Genomic DNA, 6847 nt, shown 5'->3' on the forward strand with positions numbered 1-6847 from the left:
AGAAGAGATAGAGAAGAGAGAGGAGGAGGAGAGAGAGAGAGATGAGAGAGCAGAAGAGTGAGAAGAGGCTGGAGAGAGCTGGAGGAGAGAGAAGAGAGAGACAAGAGAGAGAGAGAGAGTTAGAGAGGAGGGAGAGAAGATAGAGAGCGCGGAGAGATTATATACATGTGTATGTATATGTATAAGTACATATATACATATGTGTATAAAACAAAGTAGACACAAAGCCAGAATCTTTGGCACCTTTGCACGTTACACAACACATGGAAGACCGATCACATAAACACACTCCGCACGCGGAATCTGTGGGCTCAGATGGGCCCGATAGTTTTGAAAAGATCCCTGCAGAAAACGTACCATTATTTCGTAGTCTGCTATTTTTGTAACTAGTTTGGTCCTATTTTAAATAATTTTGGGTCAGAATTTCATTTTGATTCGGGGAGGCTTGTTTTTATGCTTTGGAACCCTTACCACATTTTTAACTATCTAAACGTACTGGAGCTTCCGGCCCTTGACGGCTTCCACCCTTTCCAAGAGAGGGCGAGTCCCGGAAGCCCGCTCCTTGACTATGCAACTGCTGGTCGCCTACTTCAGCTGAACCAAGTGAACAAAGGCATGACTACTCCTACGTTTGCTATAGTCTTCTCATAAGGGTTAGGCACAGCGCCAAAAATGATTAAATAAAACAAAAAATGAGACAATTACCAGCCTTAGGTTTAAACAAATAATACCTCTCCATAGACGTACAGTTTGTCCGATTACAAAGTGCAGTTATTGTTCCAGGAGATCATTGTCAAGAGATCCCTGCAATCACATAACACGGACCTTAATTGATCGTTCACAAGCTGCACGCTGCTGTAAGATCTATCCCACATGAGCTAGGCTAAACCTGTTCGGGTCGGTCGAATTTCCAGATGTGCTCGATAATTTAACGTTCAGCTGGCAGTAGCATTATTGTCCTGAATCTTACCTGTTACCCCGGATCAAGAGCGGTCGATCGAGGCTGCTTGGGCTGAGGTCTGATCGACGTGGCTCCTCACTTCGTTCGGCGGAGGAGATCAGACGCTCGGAGGATGCGACAAAATGGCTGAACAGAACAGAATAGTAATAGGAGCCACACAATGGCTGCTTTTCCTAAAACATCGTCTTGTTTGTAATCATGGCGCTGCCACCCAGAAGTTTAACACGCATCTTTTCCGAGTCAGTTCGATCAGGACCTTGCACTGGATATCCTGCTAAAAATACCGGGTGCAATTTGTAGCGATCTGTATATCAAATGGGAAATTTATACAAAACAACAGCCATGTATTCATTTGCCTCTTACGTCCGTGACATGTCGCACCACCCTCTGGATGAGGGCGTGCTGGTGCGCTTCTCTTCCGAACATAGATGCGCCCGCGACAGGAGTAGACGGAGGCCATGTCAGGAATTTCTGAACCGTTGCAGTGACAATTCCTTCGCTTGATGTTGTTGGCGGTGCCTGGACGTCATCAAAGCTTTTCAGCTGCATGTCGATGGCTGCGAAGTTAGCGGATGCCGAAGGCAAACTCTGAAACAAGAAGCGTGCTTTATGTATCTTGTGCATTTCAATTATGATGTTAGCAAGTGCGGCGCATTCAGTTCAGACTAGATGACACACAATGCACATGCACTGGGACCTACCTATCGAAGCTGTGTTTTCATTGTAGTTGTAATGTAAAGCATATACGTGGTAAGTAATGTTTGGATTTTGTGCTCGGTGCACTCTCTGTCCAGAGATATGAGGACATAATCTCTGAGGGTATTACTTCTACACTTATACTTCGTCAAGTACCTGGCGCTCCGGTTCGTCCGTGGTGGAGGCTACAATGATCCTGGCGGCCAGCCTCAGCACCTACTTGATGAGCAGCCTTTTGATTTGTGCTCTCCTGGGAAACGAAACCGAACTGTTTCAAGGTCCGATACCGCGGATGAAGCACGACAGCCAGGAGATGCCCGTCGGTTACATCACACTTCGCCGCCATGCAAGAGAGTAGGTGCTGCTTCATCTGGAAAAAAGTACAGTGTAGTTTATAGTACCATTATGTCCGCCGCGATCAGATTGACTATACAAGGTTTATGGAAAGATTTGAAAACACTTCTGCGATCAATCTGGGGCACCATGGCAAGCTTCACCCTGCGTTCCGTTGACAACCTCAGGAAACACAAACATAGAACAACTACACACAGCCTGTACATACGTTGTTCACGGATTGCCAGCTTCTTAACAAACCAAATGACCTGCACTTTTGTTCAGTGTAATCTCACCTGAATGGCGAATGCCCTGTTACCCGGTGCTGGTGCTCCCGCTGGCTCCGTCACCTGGTGCTGGCGCCAGTGCACGCAGGACGTTCTCCATGGCGATGGGCGCCAGGAAGGTCGCCGCCCAATCTCTCTAAGGGTTGTCTGTATTGGCTTGAAAAGCAGTAGCACCTGGATGATAGCCTCGAGCATCGGTGCATGGATAGTTTGGAGGAGCTGCGCGACCCGCCAAGATGGACGTTATTGTATTTGGCTTTTAAGTGATATCGTGATGAATAGCACTTTCCATAATCATCGGCCTAAACAGAATGGGAGCCAAATTCAAGCTAGGTGAACTTTGCACGCAAGCAAAAAGAAAATGGCTACCAATTTACCCCTTGTTAATAAGAGTGACATTGCCAAAACCGATTGATCAGTAACGCACCGCTTGTTCTACACCCAGGTAAGAAACAGTGAATACCTATCGACACCCTCTGCAGCTTCCGAGCAGGGAAATGCTGCAAACCCAGTATATTACAGCTTGAACATGCCTGTCACTTAAGTTGTTTTAACGTGCGCTCTGGTAAAGGAGGGGTCGATGCGACCTCTTAAGGCATTTTGGGGATACCCCTCCGACATGTGCAACTCTCAGTAGTCTATGTGGCATCAATTGCGCATGTATTTGCATACAAATGTGCCCTTAGTTTTTTCTGGTTTCGGTGCAGCGACGGTTTTTCATGAACACTCACGACGAGCTACGGTCGGGCGCGGGCGGCGGGCGGCAGCCGACGGTGCCGCGTAACGTGTGTGGCTAACCGCCATTGTTACATTGCTTCACAGGGGGTCATGCATCCTAAATGTTTGGTCAAACGCATAAGATTACACCCGGCTGTGCTCCGAATTGAACAAGAACATACCTATTTCAATTTGATGCGGTTTCAATGCATTGTCTCGTATGTAGAAGGTTACAAAGCTGAAAAAAGTGCGATTTCCGGGAAAATTTGACCTTTGACCCGATAAAATGCGGTCAGTTATTATCGAAGCAGCACCAAAATGATTAACAATCGCGAGATCTCGCTTGTACCAATCCACTGGCGTTTTCCGCCAAGCTCTATGTTTTTTTACTGGGAAACGGCAGTGGGTCACACCAACCCGTCTCCTCTCCCTGTAAGTCCTCGCTATGAGAAACGCGAATCAGGGCGAGGGTGGCTAACCCACGATTGAACGCCTTCTCGTGGGAAGGTTATTTGCACCAATGCGTGCAAAGCAAAGGCCATCAAAGGTCAGTAGGGGGACGCCGCCCAGCAGCTGCAGACTGCCGAGCGCCTCCGGGATGGACTCAAACATCGGCAACTCGGGGCCCCATACGGTGACCACGAACCAGCAGAGCCTCCTGTCGAGCTTTCGGTTCGTCCTGCAACAAATAGGAAACGTATAACATCCCATACTAACTGAAATGCCATCCGTTGACCATCGAAGCCCAGTCACCGTTGTTGTCACAGGCACTGGACGGTGACTGGCAATAAAATGAAGCATATTGTAATGCAACACCTAACTTACTTTGATTTCTTCAGAAATTTCACGACGACCTTTCTGGCACCGGCCACGTTCCTGAGTGGCATGTGACGTCGTTGGTTTGGAGGATGTCGTGCATCACCTTATTCATCTGGTGGTAGGTGCAGCAGGCCCGCACCTCTCATCGAAACGCCGCCTTCATGGGCGCAGCGTCGTCAGCGAGTGCGCGCTTCCCTTGTATCTGTCATGCTGAAGCAAGCAACATCGATTCCGGCCACGGACATAACTATTTCATGCTACCAAGCAAGCAACGCAGTTCATGCAGGTCAAGCCATAAACGTGGCAAGGGTCATCCACCTGGAATCCCACAGGTGTCCTTTAGCCATGCTTATGACCATCGATTGGCACAATTACGCTCGCAGTAAGACATTGCCCTGCCAGTGAAATAACTAGCCAGAACTTCACTTATAATTAAAAACGCTTTTACAAGCAAAATCATTGCTGCAGGATTTCCGACACTCGCCGCGATACCGACGGCAGTGTGCGCGTCTTTAGTGGCCACGATCTGTAGCATGCGGAGTACAGGGTCCAACTGCTATCAACGGAGAACGTCGTAGCAGGCTGGTGTTCAGTTACAGCCACCTTCTCCGTGCAGCGATCAGTGTTGAAGGTTGCCGGAGCGTGGAGCGAGTGCATGACGTTTCACTCTCGTCCCGGTTCACCGCCTTTCACAACGCGTGGTGTTACCACGAGTAAAGGGTCTATGCCACCCTACTGCCGTTTCCAAACTAAAACAGATGGAGCCTCGCAGAAAAACCGTTCGTCTTAACAAGATCTCGCCATTGGGAAGCAGTTTTATGCTGCTAGGTTGATAATTGCCACATCAGGCCACGAAAAAGGTGAAACTCTCTAGACAATCCAAGTGTTATTTTCTTCAGCATTGCATGTTAACATCTACGACACCACGCCCTGAAGCGACACAAAACTAAGCCCTTGTCTAGATTTGTCATTTTTAATAATGCAGCCTGAAAGAGAGTCTCGATGCGACTCCCTGCCGTTTCGAACTAGGAATAATAATTGTTATCGGAGATCCCTAATGGATAAGCATCAACGTGATCTCGCACTTCGTAACAATATGCAACCTGCTAGGCCAAAACTTGACCCAATTATGCTAGGTCAAAGGTAAAAATTTCCAAAAATTAGGTTTTACAATTTCATACGTGCGTGCCTATGGCTTGTAGAGCCACAAAACCAAAATGGGCGTGATTCTTGTTCATTCTAGGTACACCGATGTATAGTTTTGTGTTTTGACCATATGTTGATGGTGCATGGCTCCGTTAATGTAACAACGTCGGCCGCCGCGCGCGTTCCGCGGCATCGTCTGTGTCCGTCCGCCGGCCCATGGTCGCGGTGCAGCGTCCTTCATAAACCGACCGCCGCTGCTCCGGAAGCAAAAATGCTAGGGACACGCTCTGTTGTTTAAGACTCGCAATCGATACCGCAGAGAATTCCGAAAATGTAGGCGCTATTTTATGACATGCCGGAGGGTTATTTGTAGAAAACATTAAAGATTGTATCGCCCCACTCTCACCCCTCCAAAAAGGGAGAGTTTGAGTAGCTAACCGCCCCCATTTGAGTCATGAAACATGTTTGCGTGACTGAAGATAATATGGCATAAGACCCACCCTGTTTAAACATTAACAGCTTGAAGAGGTTTTATGTATATGTAATCGGGCCAATAACACCCTCGCTCGCGGTGCCATCATATTCCAGCAACGTTCCGCCCACGCCGGCGGCCTGCCAGCCAGCGGCCGGCGCCGCGAATCCGCCTGGGAGCCAGGATATTTGTCAAGTGAGTGTCTCGAAGGACGCTGAAACAGCTATCAGCTGGTACTTCATAGGCAAGACATCTGACATGTAGACATGTACACACTGCACTGTTCACACAGCATTGCATCAGCCCGAACCCATCCCCAAACAGACGAGCCGTATCCTAAATTGAGCGATCAATGGCGCCTCTGCTCAACACAGACTCCACTAACCCAGTCCCACTGATGCGACCTCATTTGGGTCAAGACTCACGTGACAATTGTGGCCACTGGATGTCACCCGTACAGGACGACTCACGGCCATAATCATCAAGGACAGCGACGTTAGTCCCTGTCAGCTCTGCTGGCATCACAGTCTTAAACACTAAAGCGCGTGGCGATTGTATGACGCTCCTATTACTCCCAAGCATCAGCATTAGCGCATAAACAACTGGCATGCCAGTCAGGCGGACAGACATGGCTCACAAAGGACCGCCATATGGACCACGCCCGCCACCTGTCGTCTTGTAACCCTACGTGCCACATCTTAACGAACAACCATAATTAATGAGTGAGACGGTCACGTGTACGCTCGCTGCACACTGCAGTTCACAGCATAACCTTAAGCACTAATAAGTGAGCCGGTCGGGTGAGCGTCGGACGCGCTCAGACCGTCTCGGTGCCGCAGCAGAGGAAGCCGATTGTCTCGGAGCCGCGGACGGAGCTGCCAGTGCCGGCCGCTCCAGTGCAGCCAGCTGCCTCGGTGCCGCAGTAGGCTCACATGGCCGGGCAGTCCCCATGTCAGCACAGTCGTGCTGCCAGCGGTCGGCACCAGCTGGTGCAGCTCGACTTGCCTGCAGAATGCGTGTGAAAAACGGTGGCATTTCGCCACTTCCCCATTCTTTCTCTGTTCGCGGGATGGGCGCAGTCCGTGTTGCTGTCACGATCTGGCGCGGCTGTGGAACAGAACTGGGGTGCGCTGCTCTCTGCTGCGTTGAAACCTGCGGCTGCTGCCGCTCAGGGCCCTGTTATAGGACTAGAGTGTGAACTTCAAGCCTGTTATGGTTGCACCAATCAGCATTTTGCCATCCTCCAAATGGATCCGGTAGTCGGTCGCCACGTTTCGATACCATAACCGCAAGCTGCCAACGGGCACATAGATTACCATGTTCACCCATCTTCAACCACCCTTTGAAAAGAAGTACGTCACCTTCGGGGATTAGCAGGAAGATAGTTTAATACCTTTGGGTTCGTAGGATTTCTTG

The sequence above is a fragment of the Pollicipes pollicipes genome, unplaced genomic scaffold (assembly GCF_011947565.3).
Source record: "Pollicipes pollicipes isolate AB1234 unplaced genomic scaffold, Ppol_2.1 Scaffold_7261;HRSCAF=8764_pilon_pilon_pilon, whole genome shotgun sequence".
Classification (NCBI taxonomy): Eukaryota; Metazoa; Arthropoda; class Thecostraca; order Pollicipedomorpha; family Pollicipedidae; genus Pollicipes; species Pollicipes pollicipes.